Raw genomic sequence first — 16,665 nt, forward strand, 5'->3', positions numbered from 1 at the left:
TAATTTTTTTTTTTAATCTTGGATTTAAAGTTTCTTACATTTTTCTGCACAAAAGTGGAATATTATAAAAGTTATTTTACCTTGATATTTTTAATGAATACAATATGTGTAAAAGATAAGCAATTCCTTCAGTTTTTAATCCAGTGTTTTCGTCAGTGAATCTTGGCCACAGTTAAAGCATTACCATATTTTACTGTATAGTTGTTCTGTTGCAATATAATGTTTGTATTGAATGTTTAAAAACAAAAACTATGTTAAATTTGATTTATTGTCCACTATCTCAGTTCATAGAACAGTCACCAGTTGTCTTCTATAACACTTTATACATACAGACACATACAGACTCATTTTTGTCCACATCTGTTAACAGGCGTCCTATACCCAAACTCAGCCCCCGTTTCTAATCTCATCCACCATACCATCAACTCCCCATTTCCTGGGCCACATCTAATAAAGTTTCTTGTTTCTGAGCGTGCATCGGTTATAGCCGATTTGTCGTATGATTTTAGTGTGGAAGGTCTGCTTTTTCTCTCTGCTCGCTGACTGGAGGAAGATGAGAGGTGTCAGACATGGGAAAGAGTGATGGTTGCTCTGCTCTGTGTTGAAATGTTGACACTATCCAGATGTTCCGCAGCAGATGTGCACAGAGAGAAATCAGGACATTGCCCTCCGAAGTCAGGAAACAATGAGCACAGTATGCAAGACAACACCGCCAATTTGGTCTTGTTTTTATCTGTAAAACCTCGATGGCTCTGAAACCACCGGGTGATGGGAAAGACAGAGGGAGAGGGCGGAAGTGTGGGGGGGGGGAGGAAAAGGGAGTGAAATAGGGAAAGGAGGTGCTGAGGAGGATGAAACTATGAAGAGGAGGGTATAGAAGGCAGGTGTGCAAGATGTTTGCAGCCTGTGTCAGTTCTGTCCAAGTAGATTATATGAACAATGGCATAGGAGAAGATTAACAAGTTCTACTTGGCAGCGTGCCGATGAAATGCTCCCCTTGCTGCTGCAGACACAGAATGCAATGTTCCACTTGGAGAGTAATGATAATGAAAGAACAAAAACTTGATTCATTCCCCTCCTGAAGAGCAGTGCAGTAAGAGATATTGCCTTAAGCTCGCTTTTTGACATCCAGCATTGTTTTTTGTTTTTTTTTAAATGATGGTTTGAACGTCTCAGAACCACCACTGACGTCTTTGCAGATGATCCCAACGTTCTTTTTGAGGCCCTGCATGTTTTTCCACATTGCATCTCCAACTTGCTGACTTAAGATAGTATTTAGTTTTGTTTTGTGTTTTATTGTTGTTTTGAGTTAAGATTCAAGATTCTTTGTTTTGCCATTTGTGCATAAATCCAATACACATAGGAATTTCTTGTGCAGAAGCTCCCTTGGAGCCCAGCAAGAAAGGATCACAGAGGAAAGGAAAGGTGCTTAAAAATAATCTGCAAAAGAAGAAATAGAATAAAAAAGAAATAACAAAAAGTGAAAACTTGTTTTCGTTGGCTTCATTATAACATACTCGCTGTATTGTTTGATTGTTGACATGTTGATTTGTTTTCGCCATTTCTCATCTCTCCTCCTTCTCTCTACATATTTTGATTGGTCTGTCAAGCACAAAAACTGTTATACAAATAAGTTTATTATTATTATTTGTACTTTTATTTGTTTATTTTTGCTTTTCATTTTTCAGTGTCAGCTTTTCCATCCATCGAAAGTGTAGATGAATGAAATTCGGCCTGCGCTCATTTTTTATTTTTATTTTTCCTTTTATAGGCAATTTATCATCACAGCTTTCACCAAAGAACTGTGATAATTTGTCCAACAATAAACAGCTCTTGAATGTCACTTTTTATTTACTGCCATCTGGATTTTTTTTTTGCAAGAATGCTAAATCGCTTGAATACATTTCATTGAAATACACCTGATGATCCCATATCCCATTCCCTCCATGTGGAGACGTATCGCCCCCCTTTAAAGTGTGCTGTATGGCCACATCCCTCTATCGCTTGTCTACTCTTCCCTCCTGGTTCCTGCTTGAAAGTGATCTCCAGCTGTGTGCAGCTGCTTTGAAGGGCCTGACTCCATGTTGCAAACTCATAGTGCGCTGCTCAGCCAGCTCCTGAGGGCCATTGTGGGGATGTTATCCTCATAGGCCCAATAACCAAGTTCACTGAGTAACAGGATGTCCTGTTACTTCTTTTTTTTTTTTGTATTCTATTTAGCTACCAGCAATATTTGGAAGAATTGTGTTAATGTTCCTCCACTGATGAGTAAGACCACACATGAATCAAATCAGTGGTGACAATGAGGAACACATGTACAAGCATGCTATTTGTGTGTGAGTAATTAATGGTTCTGCTTCTTTCAGGAAATCATTTTACACCAGTATTTGTCAATGAGTATTAGGGCCACATGTAAAAAAATAAAATAAAATTATATTTTCAAAGTTTTTTGACTTTTTTTTTTGAAAAATTTTGACTTTAATCTCAGAATTCTGACTTTTTCTAAAAAAAATCTGACGTTTTAATCTCAGAATTCATGCCGTTTTCTTTTTATTTATTTCATTTTTTTTTTTTTTTTACCCTTTTACCTTTTTTACCCTTCCGTATATTAATTCAGGAATTTAGAATTCCATTTTTAATGAACGCCTCTTCATCGTGACACCTGTGTTCCCCTCGCTCCTCAACACACCACGTGATTCAACATGGTGGCGCTTGTTATCACCTGATTCACGAGGCTCTCGTCTTTGCAGAAATAGCCTCGTTTTGTTTTATAACTTACACACTAAGGTTTTTTATGGACGTCTGAAATCATGATGGGAACTTAAGATGTGGGTTGCTGTATTGCCACGGGGAATGTTTACACGACTGCACTGGACCTCACAAGTGGATGGTAGCTTGGAGTTCGCTATTTCAATAGAGGTAAGCACTTTAATAACACTTTCGCTGACAAAAGAAACTTTCGCTTTACTTGTGTGGCTGTGTTCTGATGATGTTTCTGCGTACAAACGTCTTTTGCTGTCACAAATACCCCTGGTTTTCAATACCACACAATGCTAATAGCTGGCTAAGCTTCGTGGGGTCACGAGAGCTGTCATGTAGGCGTGTTTATATTTGCCGCGTGTTGAGGACGTGGGGTTGGTTTGTGCTTGTTCCCCCGCTTTTAATGCTAAATGGCTCGAGTCGGTGTGGACTTGTCATATCTGTCATTTATAGAGGAGGATTCAAGGAGGACACGTGCTCAGCTCATTGAGTTTCGCAGGGGCAGTAGATCCGTGCCAAATGTAGCTCCTGTCATTCTAATACGTGCGCAATTACGCACAACTCTGCGTGTAATACTTCCCCCCCTCATTTTTTATTCAAGCGTTCCTTATGTGGCGTGTATAAGAAAGTGTAGCAGCTTTTTATTTTAATTTCCAAGTTGTTTTTCCGATGTTGGATTAGTTTGATCCTTGTGAACGTGAGGTGTTTCTTAAAGCTTAACAAAACAGACGTGTCTTTCGTTCCATACCAACTACAAACAGTTAATTGAAATTTTAAATACATTTCAATAAGGCCTTTTCAAATAGCAGGAGATGCAATATTTCTTAATGTGTGTCAAATGACCTTTTTAGGTTAAATATTATCCTGACATATACACATCATATTCTACTGAGTGAAGGGAACATATTTGTGAAAGATGAAAATGGGAATAATTACCTTTCCCTCTCATGTCCGAATCCTATCCCCATTTCAGTCAAAATAATCGTAATTAGATATTTATGTAATTCATTCAGCTCTACCCTGGGGTGCATAATTCAAAACAATGGGCCTGGACTTGAGGGCCATGAAAAAAACGGCAACTCTGACAAATCGTTTTAATGTGGTTTATGCACTTTTTTTTTTTAGTACTGAATCCAGTATATTTCACGTACATCTTTTCTGGCCACACTACAATATATAGGGCAACTTAGTTTAAACTGAAACAACCAATGATAAACAACGGGTGGTATTATGTGGTTGTATTCCATAGTAGTAAAACTGAATGATAAATCCCCCTAAATAGTTGTCATTTAATTTTTCATTGCCACAAACTGTATAAAATCTTTTCTGGAGCACAGCCCAGGAAGATGTGCGAAGAACAGAATGGGTGTAATGATACCTGAAGAGGCGGCACCGTCGCCGCTGTATCTCTCAATGTTAATAGCTAAAGTGAGGCTACAGAGCTGCTGGTCCGGCCTGCTCATGACACTGTTGTCTACACCAGGGAGAATTGATTTTCCATGAAAGCTGAGTGATGTGGGAGGATCTACATGGCCTCTGATGTAAGCACTCTGTCATCTCTCTCTTCTTTGTCTACATCATCCCTCCCACTCAATTCTTTTTTTCTTTTCTTTTTTTCCCCCCTCTTTGTTCTCCTCGTGCTCTTTTGCAGTTCTTTATCTTTTCCTCTCATCTTTCACCTATCCTTTATCTTACCTTCTCTGGTCTCATCTCTCCCACTCCCTCCTTCAAATCTATGCTGCTTTACTGGCATCACATTTTCATTAACTTAATTTTATAGTCATTAACAGCTTATTAGTGTAAATTGAATAGAAGTAAATAGACGTCCCCTGCTCTCTGTCGCTTCCATCTCTTTCAGCAGCAGACAGGGTGATTACATGCTGAGATTATGATGCCAAATAAGAGCTCAATTTCCACTGTTGTTGCTCTCTTTGCATCATTCACATAAACAGATTTCACAGAGTCGAATATGATAGTTTTTATTTTACGCCAACCTGGCTTTTGTATGCTTTAAAATCCAGCTCATGCCTGTTTTGCCAAAGCAGGGTGAAAAGTGGAGATACATTTGTGAATTGGAGCAAGTAGAAGAACAGACCCTCCTCCTGTTTTTGTCGTCTTACATTTAAACTACAAACACAGTGATGGAAAACAGTTATTGAAGCATCAGCATTTTAGATTTTTTTTTTTTATTATTATTTTTTGTCAAGCAGATGGAAATTTGTGGATTCAACAGTTTAAGAGATGTTAACAATTAGGATTAATATTCACATTTTCCTGATATCTCATTGTATATATTTAGTAAGTTCAAATATTCAAGATTACAGTAATAAAGCGGCGTTATTGCTGCACACTTGCTCAACAGGGATTTCTTTTTTTCCTGTAGCATTTGATATTAATATGTATGGTAAAGGCATCTTAAAGGCACCACCTGTTGTTTGTAGTGTATCTATTGTGCGAAACATTTACGTTACAATGCAAACTTGTAGTATTCCATACGCATGATTGACATTCAGACTTTATTCTTATCTCTACTTTATCTTTAATTGCTATTTTATCTTCTCCTGGGAAGCTTTAATCTTTTACCTAATATAATCAAATGTGTTATTGCATTCTGTTATGACTTTGATTTATTCATGAGTGAATAAGCTTGAGGTTAAGAAGAAGCCACGGGCGAAATATCCTTTTTGGCCATGGAGGGGATCTCCTTCTTCTTATTGTGTTATTTCATTGTCGTTGTTTGTTTTAATTTTTTTTACCCTCATCCTCCTGTACATTCACACACACACACACACACAGAAAAGTTACTCCTCACTTGACTCCCCCCCTGTCTGACTACTTTCTTTCTGTGTGTGTGTGTCTGCATCGTACATCCTCTCCGTCGCCCCAATCTTTCCTTCCTTCCACATATTAAAGCCATATATCACCAGCATCAAACCCAGTGTGTCAGACTCGGTGACAAGCTGATTTACTGGTGGGTTTCCTCTGAGTCTGTGGGTTTTATGATTGGGGTCGAGGGCCATGGGCACAGGGATACATTTATGACAAGGTCTCTCTTTGACTACTTGTGTTTCTTGCATCTTTCGTGCCAGCTCGCTCAGCTTGACCTGTGTGAATTGCGAGGCCATATGTTAATGCCACTTTTGACTTAAAACGACTGACTTCCAGGAGATGTTATAGCCGCTTCTCAGCAGCTGCTGTAGTGGTTAAGGAACGGTGATATATTTTGGGGTGGTAGACCTGTGAAGAACTCACATTTTGGACAAAGTGGTCAGCAAAGACTTGAATTATTGATGACTGTGAATGCTTACAAACACTTTCCTGTATTATAGTGTCAACTACATTCCCATCTGCATATACAGTAAATTGTTTCTTCAGCCGCTCCACAGCGGTTTCATTACAATTCAATTCGGCTCATTTCAAAAACACTAATCTTCTCCCCTTTTATAAGGAAAGTGTACAAAGTGCAATTTAAATGCACATTATTATTTATGAAGAAATCATTTGCATATTTATAACTTGTAGAAAAAGCTAAATTCAGGAGTAATGGCTATACAATTTGAATAAAATATCCTCCGACATGCACCTGCAATGCAGTGGTGATGCGAGTGGCAGCATTATTTTAGCTCCAAGCTTCAGAACAATATTTACTTTGTTGTAGGTTTTAAGATGGAGCATTACAACGTGATATACCGTCCAGATATTAACTACTATAGTCTAATGCAAGGGTGCGAGTTGAATTGAACTGAACATGAATTGACATGGAACAATTAAAAATTCAACAATTAAATTGCAGCCTGCAATTTGCTGGTTTCATTCTTTCAAACTTGAATTTTGATTTGAAAAGATGAATTGTTCTGCCCTAGTTATGATGTAGTGATGCACCCACACTGGGTAGACTGACCCACTTCTGCTCTGTTTAACTGTTCACATGCGGTGGTTCACTGTGCTTATACGGGCCATGAGTGGGGTGAAGTGATCTCATCTTGACCCTGAATTTTGCTCTCGGGGCTGAAGGCTCTCTGTGTGCGGCCGTAGAATATTTAGATTTTTGCGTGTGGATGGACCTTCCCAGAACAATCGCTTGGTAATCCATACCCATAGAAGGGCTCAGCCCTGGACACATGACATAACTAGTGAACACGACACCACGTCTGCGCCTGTACACATAAATACCGAGCGCAGGGCAGCGAGGACGAAACGCTGTGAAAATAACAAATGACACAAAGCAGCGTACGGCTGAGGCCATAAGGCACACATGCATGGATGCCTCCGCATAGTGCATAAGGCAAGATTTCTATCTGTCTCACATTTTCTGTCTGCCTCTCTCCCCCAACTCCCACATCCCCTTTGTTCCTCTTGTGTGTTTCCATGTCAGTGGGGGAGATATGACAAGTTCTTTCCGGCCTTTTCCCCCCAAAGTATTCGAGTTCAGATTTGACCACAGTCTGTCTGTTAGGCAGCCAACCAGTCAATCAGTCATACCACACTAGCCCTTCAGGAATGTAGAGGACGGATCCAGCGCTGTGTTACTCCTTTTCAGATTCAGTCATTTCATTTGCACTGGGAATGTAACAGCATGGTTAATGTCTAGTGTTAAAAAGCCATAAATGTTCCACGGTTCACGTATGTGTAATCTGTTTATACTGTCAAAATATATAATCTGATGCTCTTGAGCATGGGTTGTATCCCTTATGAGATCAAAATTGTACAGAATACGTGCTGTGCAGTTAGCCGATGACTGATTTGTGTAAGGCTCTGTCTTGGGGCTATGCTGTAATGTTTCTCCCCTGTTTATCCCCATATATACACATAAGGAAAGTTAAGCTATTTATTTTTGTCTTAATTCTGTCTGACGTTTACAATTACCGCTGTGTTTGGTTGCAGCGGGGCCTGCTTTAATGGGGCTGTTGACTGTCAAACTTGGTTACGTCTCCTCAGATCTCAGCCCTCCTTTCATGGGGACCTTAGTGTGTGTTTGTGTGCGTGTGTGTGTGTGTGTGTGTGTACAGTGAGAGGCACTGCATGTGTGGAAATCTCTGCTCATGCATGCTTTTGTTGTACATTTCGAAATGACCGCGTATGTGTGCGCAGTGGTATAGCATGAATGGGACATTTCTTGTGGGACTTTCGGCGCTTATGTCAACACATGCACCTGTGTGCGTCTGGATGGACTTTTGCAAGCCCTGTGAGGGCATTCGGGAACTGTTTTTTTTTTTTGCTTCAAAGAGAAATGATAAAACGTCCACTTCCGATCGTTGTCGTAAGAGGTGGAGCGACATTAACAGGCCGTGCTGTTTTGGCTTGCATTTCCATGCTCTCTGATTTTGAACTTCCTCTCCAGTTACATCCATCTAAACAGTTCAGGGAAGTGGCTGCTGTAATTCACTAATGACATGAACAGTCAGCAGGGGACAGACAGACAGACTCGTGGGGACTGTCAGACATGTCGGTATTGATTTGGTAAGATGACACTTTTTCCTAATGGAAGCATTATGCTGTTAATACAATAATACAACCCGAACGGTTAGGCGCAATAAAAGCCTTTGTGCTTTATTGATCACCTCTGATTACATGTGTACATGTATGTATTCAAAGCATTGTGATTTTAAGTCATGATGTATGTTTGGCAGTGGATTTTTCTTCTCCTAAATAAATATAGTCAGGTTCTTAGCCTGCAGGGCTTGGCGATATATTATAATGATCTTTTGAACTAAATGGATTAGCTTGCTAGCTCACCGGTTGGCCGCTCAGCTGACAGCTGAAACAACTGATTACATCAACAAACAAGCATTACGTCACCGGGTCAACTTTTATTTTCTATTAATATCGGAGTAAAAGTACACTTTACTTAAAAAACAGCGCCATTATACCTTTTTCTTAGCCACCAACTGCTCACTCTCCACCTGCACCGTGTCCGCCACGTTTTCGTTCAAATGTCCGTTGTGATGCGTAGTGTGGGTGGGAGAATACTACGTAGTACGTACATGTATGGGGCGTGGTTGAGCAGCTGAACTCGGCTTGTAGGCTCAGAGAGAAGCTGTCGGCTTTATTAAATAGCGTTCGCAAGGCAACATAAAAATAATATATATGTATATTATACCGGTATGGCGATATTGTCTCAACTACATATCTCTTTCAAAAATATACCAGTATAACTCTTACTACCGGTATATCGCCCAGCCCTATTAGCCAGGCTCAAAGAAGAAGCTGTGATGAAAACATTATTCTGTTTCTGGAATCTCACCGATGGTTACTGTTGCATTCACACTGAGACGCATCAAGCTTTGCTTTGTTTGACTACAGATTTAAATGAGCATCATCATTTTTTTTATCAGTAGTCAGTGTGCAGCACTGTGCTGGGTTTGTGTGAGGATATGAACCGTCTTTTAAATTCAGGATCAACAGTGTTTGAGGATTTCACCAAGCAAAGGATTCCGACTCTCTCTCCGGGCACATTATGATTGATTTAATATCAGCTCCTCTGCTCTATGAAACCCATATAGATTCTGCAACACAAGAGCATCGGGGGGTGAAATATATGACAAAATGGAATGACTGTTACGTATAAACAAACCACATAGCATTTACAAATAGTATGGTTCGAATTATTCCGAAGAGTCGTTGAGAAGGGGCCAGAAAAATAGCTTAAGTTGGGAAGCAAGAGTATGAAATCCTAAATCCAAGACAAATGTTAGATGTTGACAAAATATTATATTTCAGCTTGGACCACAATTTGGCAAACTCAAATGCTGTAAACTGGCAAATGAGGCACACACACACACACACACACACGGGGCACCTTGCCGACTTTTCCTAACAGAGGTATGGCTATAGAAACCCCTTGTAATGATGTGATGGTCTGCTAGCGCCTCAGCCTCTTTGGATGGAAAATGTGAGGAGTGATCCCACTAAAGGTCCAGTTTGATCAAATGCAATCCAGGCAAACCTTTTGTAAATCCCTGTCCCTCCCCTGTCTTCCATCTGCAAAGCAAGGTGGCGAGATGGGCTGGAATATTTTCACTGCATTAAGCAGCTTCTCTGGGATTCCTTGGTCCTCGCCAAGCTTGTAAGATCTAAGAGCAGAATAACTAAAGGGATGATCACTTCATCCCACTTGGAAAGTCGGGCTTCCTCCTTTATTCCTTTCTGAGAATACGTCTGATCTCAGACTGACATCATGAGATGGAAGAATATCGTCAGTGCATTAGGAATGTAATGGGAGGTGGACATGTGTTAATGCAGGTCAAGGTAATTTGGTTGTCATTAATGCCAGGCCCTGCACTCTGTGTACGAAAGTTGCAAAGACATTTGAAAAACAACACACACAAAAAAAACGGTTTCTATAATGACCTGGCATTAATCAGATAGTGATTACAAAGCTGGACAAAGACACAGAAACACATGAAAGGGATTAAGGCAAAAAACCAGAGTCCAACTGGAAAGTCTGTTTGGTCAGGCTCAGACTAGTAGCTTTGAAGCAAAGTCCATGTTTACGACACGTAAACTATAATATCCTATGTTTACAATATGTTTTGGGCAGCATTAGTTGAAAACACCCCATGTTAAGAACTATCAATGAAACGTAATGCTTGCAAAAAGTGGATTAAACAAAATCCCCCGGATCAGCAGTGGCTGGTGAAACAATTGTGGCCGTATGAGTCATCTTTCACCATGTTCAGCATCCAGATTCAACCAGTTTACCACTTTGGCTATTGAAGTAATATTAAAGAAATTAACTATTTTATTTAAAACTAACATTTCCCATTAAAATGTCACATTTTGTTTGTGTACCTCTTACTTTAAACACACAAAACTATAGTGGAAATGAAGGAAAAGGCAAGAAGACATTTCAAACATGTGATGTCTAAGACTAAAACAAATTATGTTAAATACATTTTATATTGCAAATGCATTTGCTTTATTGCTTATAATAAAGTAATTTTTAATAAGACCTGGGGTCCTCGTTAGACCATTTTATCAGCACTGTATTCTCTTTTTTATTTTAGTGCCATGCACATGTCTTGTTTTATTTAAGTAAACTTCAAATATTTGAGAATATTAAGCAATGAGAATATTGCAATACAATTTGTACTGTGGTCTAGGAAAATTGCTCCAGTCTTACTCATTTCAAAGAGCCATGACTTGACTGTTAGCTCCAGAAATATCTAGTTTTTATTGTCTCCCCTATTCTTTCCTCTGTTTTTCTAGTGAGTTATCTTGATTCTGAAGATGCATAGGGTTAACGTGCAGTGTATTACACATGCCCTGTATGGTTGTCCTAGATTAGAGGCGATCTGTTGTTACACTCGTTGATGGTGATTATCTAAATAGAACTTCTCCCTGGAAACCAGAGCTGGCCCTTTTTATTTACACTGCACACATTTCAAACCGTTTCAGTCGTCTCACCTCTGTAGAGCTTGGAAATCTCATCTGACAGCTTGGATCTCTCTCTGGGTGAGATCAGGAACTAGTCATGAGAGCCGAGACCATCTGTTTACATGAAGACAAGCCACAGAGCTCTGACTCAGGGTTACCCAACACCACCAGATGAGGCAGCTGACTCGCAGCGAAAAAAAGTAGAGGCACAGCAGCCACAGTTCCTTATAAGTGTTCTGTTTTGCGATAGCCTAAACAAAAGACATGGAATGAAGCACTGAGGAATGTATAATAAACAGATAAACTCCTTTCACTTAGTCAGCATTTGTCACGTCCGCTATGGTGGATGTCAAACGTCTATGGGCGGATCTATTTTCAGTTTTATTTTGAAGTCAAATTTGATCCGTTCCATTTTTCTTTGTTTCATTTGGTAGAGCATGAACGGCTGAAAGACGAGAATCAGAATGTATGGGTTTGTGATAATTCATGTGACTGTGGGCACGGTGAGTTACAGTGTGTGTGTGTGTGTGGGTGTAGTTTTAGTAATATTTTCTGCGTGTCGGTGTATGATTGCAGGCGGGGGGTGTGTGGGACACCCACTTTACAGCTATGATATTGTAGGCTTTGTTCAACTCAGCTGGAAATATTGTCACAGTCTAACTGTTATGTCTGGCAGAAAGAGTTATTGTTCTCTTTGTTGTTGGGTTTCACCCTGAAGGTGTTTCAGGAAATTCTGGAAATCAACTCAAGCCACGAAGAGGGATGAACTCAGGGGTTATTGTACAAGTTTTCTTTTCGCCATCAAATTTTAGTGTCTTTTTTTTTTTTTTTTTTTTAGCACCAATCTCAGTTGATAGTTTTAGTTTCTTGTGGAAAAAAAGCCACAAATTCACATCAGGAAATGTCTTGCTGCAAAATATCGAATAACATTCATTTTAAATATATCTACATTTTTTTCCAGAATTAAGTTAATAAAACTAGATGTACTTCTCTATTTATTTATTTTAAAATGATTTTCGTTCAGCAAATGTGCCTACTGTGTTTCTTAGGATTTGGATTTTTCTCATGAAAAGTCTTACTCCACAACAAAGGGGAACAAAATGAGTGAAATAAAATGATGTTTGTGTCTCGATGCACTGAAAATCAACAGCAGAAGCAACAACAGAAGTAGAGGAATCTCACTTCATAAGCAGGTGCAGCTTCCAAGTTTTGGAAATGTGATTCAAATAAACACTTTGAAAACAACTTCCCTTAACTGCTCTGCCATCTCTCTGTGAGTTCTCACCTGTTTTCAACTTTCGTCTTTGAAGAAAACAATGTGTGCACGCAGAAAGATGTGGAGACATTTTTTTTTTTTTTTTAATGAATATCCATGATTTACTGCAGACGCAGCCTTTCTTTCAGTCTAAAACCTTTATAATAAACAAATTTCCAGTAGGTCAGCCAACAACAACAGGCATTAGCAAGCAATTGTCCCATTCCCCAGCTACGTTATTCCCATACACTGGGTAATTCCCCCTTTGGCGTAATTGCATGTAAAAGCCATTATCATCTGGGTCTATGCTAATCATATTTTGAGGCTGAGCTCTTGGGTAATTGTTGAACTTTCTGTCAATGTGTGGAGATTGAAATGCAATCCTGGCACAGGCGTCGCTGCAGCTGCATCCCTTTTCTGGTCGGAACCCTGAAACCACTGCAGATTGCTTTTCACTCTGAGCGGACTACATGGAGCAGAGCTTAATTCTTTTAGATGACTCGGAGTTTTATTCTTGTTACCGTACCTTGAGAGTTGGCACTTCACTCCCCGGGCATGAAAGCCTGATTCGAGTAGGGCTCAGCCACAGTGGAAAGAGAGTGGGGAGAGGGAGGAATACCAGCAGAAGTGGGGCTGGTGGTGGGAAGAGAAGAACAAAGGAGAGGGAGAGCGGGATTGAGAGTTTCATGTTAACAGTGTATGTAGAGACAGCTGTCAGAGAGCAGCTCACTTCTTGGAAACACTCACAGGCTCATCATTCAAAAGAGCTGCACCTGCACCATTGTTTGTGTGCGGCTCTGACAGGAGACATATTGTACATGTGCAAGCGCATGTCACTGTTAAGTGTTTTTAAGTGCGTGTGGGCACATTTGTGTTGCGAGATAAATTACACTTCTGGAAACACTTTTGGAGTCATCAATGTTTACGTTTCTTTCATGCTCAGTTTACATCTATCGCACGAGGATGATTGTGCTTTCAATTTCCTCCCACTCCCGCTCCAGTTTGTTGTTTCCACAGTGGCTTCGCTGATCCAGAGACTGATATAGACTCGTGTAGTGAAGGAGCAGCCATGAGCTGACATTGAGCGTTGACAAGAAAATGACTCAGGAATTCGTAACTTCGCTCTTGACAAAGTTGAAAACAAACAAACGTTTGAAATTTGGTAACACTTTATATTTCAGTACACTGTACAATGTTTTCTATGTTATATATTATGATAATAATAGGACATAGTTTTTTTTAATGAAATTATGATAATTACATATTCCTATAGTAGTAGTAGTAGTAATAATAATAATAAACCTTATTTGTATAGCACCTTTCATAGAAGGATTGCAGCTCAAAGTGTTTCGCAATAAAAGGAAAATAAAATTTAAAAAGCAAATACAACAATAAAACACAACATGGTGGAATGATAATTCTAAAGTAAAAAACTAAGATGCAAATAAAACGGTATAATACAACACAGCTTGGAATAAAATAGGAAAGGCTACAGTCAAGAGGTTAAAACCCTCTTTTAACTTTAAAATAAACTAAATGAAACAAATAAAATGATAAAAAATAAAACACAACACAGGGTGGAATAAAAAGGAGCTAGTTGATGGCTGGTGTAAAAAGATAAGTTTTAAGTCTTCTTTTAAAGATATCTAGTGAGCTGGCTTTCCTGATATTTAACGGTAGTGTGTTCCACTTGTAATCACAAAGTAATAGTTTAATTGGCAATTATTAAAGGTAATTATTATTATAGTTGTTATCAATTGTGATTAACATTTTAAACAGACTGTAGCCTACATATTTTAATTATAATAGTACATTTTATTTAGAGTTGCCTTTCAGAGCAATCAAGGTCACCATATATCAACACTTCAGCAGTTCCAGGCTAACTGTTAGCTGGATATTTCTTGGGAAATAACATGCTATTACTTGGATATTCTCTCCTTAAAACGACATGTTAACAAAGTTGGAAATGACATTAGGAATAAGATGGTATTACTATGACATTACTGTTTACTACACTGTGTCCGTGTTACTGTAGTGTAAAGTGTTTTATTTAATGAAAATATTACCATGATGATTCTATTTTAATTGTTATAATGAACAATATAATGGCAAACATGGTGCTTGGGAAATAGACAGTAATTTCATCCGTTTTTTTCTTTTTTTGCATCATCTATGCTATGGATGTTACCAGTGACAGGACACAAGCCGGAATATAAATGTTCTCAAACAACTTCTCAGTGGATTTTTCCATAATTTTAATATGTGCATACAAAATGTGAACAAATATATTCATAACTGCTAAGTCTCATGAAACATTCATCACAGAGATAGGCGGTAATGATTCTGGCATCAGATTGCTTGGAAATATATGGCTCCTAATTGCTATGCCATCAAGCATATCTGGCCTCTCAATATATCATACAGTGCATAATGTGACAAAATCCAAGGCAGGTTTGTTTCAGTGTCTCCGTCAAGAGTATTTAAACTCGATCATTTCTGGAGAGAAAAAAATAATCCATCCCTATATCGACAATATTCCCTGTCACATTTTTACTCCTGGTGATTTGGTTGTCATAGTTTAACATGCCTGTGGTTGATTAAGGAGAAATTTGTTAACAAATGATTTCAAAGTTATTTCAGGCTATTATTTAAGTTTAGATACTACTTTTCTTGGGTTTACGGGCATATTTAATATTGCCAAGTTTAATTAAACCCAAGGGCTTGGGCTGAGTGATATGGCCACATTAACACAGGGGCGACTAAAGCTTTTTTAACAAGGGCCATATTTGATAATGCAGAGGTCTCGAACTTGCGGCCCTTCCAATCAATTTTTTGCCACCCACCACCACGTTGTAGTGAGTTATTTCTGTTGTTTTATTGATAGATTAATTTTGTATCATAAATACATTTTATATTGTAAGCTATTTATCATTCCATATATGAAAACAAACACTTTTATTTTGAAATTATGTGAAATATCATCATAAATAATTAATTAATAATTTCCCTTGTGATAATGTGAAGATTCCAGGGGGCCAATGGTCCTGTTTTTCCTTTTTTTGTTAACTGTAAAATGTACATACAAATGCACTGTTTTATAAAGAATTGAATTCTGATTGTCACAATTGTCATTTTTAAGTGGGAATGTAACCAAATCTAAGCTACACAGGAGTGAAAAAATGAAAATGAAAAATAACCTTTCTTTCCACATGTGGAGTCAAATAAAATAATGAGACAAGTGCAACACAGTTTCCTGTAACTCTTGAATATACGCATTTTAAATGACTTATTTCATAGAAAATGTAATCATAAATCCCACCACACAATCGGTCTGTTTTTTAACTCCATGAAGTGGTAACCACCTGCAGTGTTGAGTCTGGATTCCTTCATTGTGATTTAGGTTTGACACTGGCCTGAAGGTGTAACGGTGCAAGTATTTTCTGTTGCGCTGTTATACACAAGCAGTAAATTGGAAGCACAATACGGTATTTAAATTAAATCCAGAGTACAAAAGATTGGCATCCCAGTACTAAATAGAACAATACTTTCTAGCTTATGTGAGGCTGTAAAAAAAAAAAAGAAAGAGCCCATATGTCGTCTGCAAGCAACTTTTTATGAATGTAGTTACAGTTTGTCAGGCGACAAGACGCTGTAGTAATTGCGACGGGAGCAGAAAAGGGAAGTTGGGTGACGAAGCACGAAGAACAACAAAGTTCACGTCAGTGGGAGCGACGGCTTTGACAGAACACAGGACTTTCACACAGACGGCTGCTGTGTAGTTCCACTGTGAAACAAATAAAGCATTGTTTCTTTTATCCTTGACCGTTCCACAACCTCAACCACATGGTTATTATTGTAACCTTAATGGTGAAGGTACACCTCTCACCGCTACAAGCTTCTGACAGCAAGGGGCAAGTGTGTACGAGTACTTTTAAATCTCTGCATACAGTCACGCAAACTGCCATCATAGAAGCACAATAAAGAGAGAAGGGCAGTGAGGGAGTGGAGGCAGAAGCACAATGGACTTGGAAGGGAACACATGTTTTTATTCCTTCATGACAAAAGGTTGTGTCCATGTCGTTTTGTTAAAACCTACAGGATGTGAGAGTAGATTAGAAACTAAAAGTTAGTTGAGCCTGCGGTAGTAGTAGGTGTGGTATTTAGAGTGAGAGGTTATGAAGAATCATGAATGACTTTCATCAATGGAGCCACAGCTTTAGATCAGATGTGAGTCACCGTCCTCAGTGTCAAATCTTAAGCACTGAACGCACCGT

At 38.8% G+C, this 16,665-nt stretch overlaps 1 protein-coding gene across 1 annotated transcript in view; it reads left to right on the forward strand.

Moving 5' to 3' along the window:
• Positions 1-2,715: 2,715 nt before the first annotated feature.
• The window catches only part of LOC131455550 (ephrin type-A receptor 6-like), a 307,078-nt gene continuing 293,128 nt past the window's right edge, over positions 2,716-16,665 (forward strand). Inside the window, exon 1 of the mRNA XM_058623250.1 lies at positions 2,716-2,919. The gene's annotated coding sequence lies outside the window, so the exon portion shown is untranslated. The remainder of the gene's footprint in view (positions 2,920-16,665) is intronic.

The sequence above is a fragment of the Solea solea genome, chromosome 2 (assembly GCF_958295425.1).
Source record: "Solea solea chromosome 2, fSolSol10.1, whole genome shotgun sequence".
Lineage (NCBI taxonomy): Eukaryota > Metazoa > Chordata > Actinopteri > Pleuronectiformes > Soleidae > Solea > Solea solea.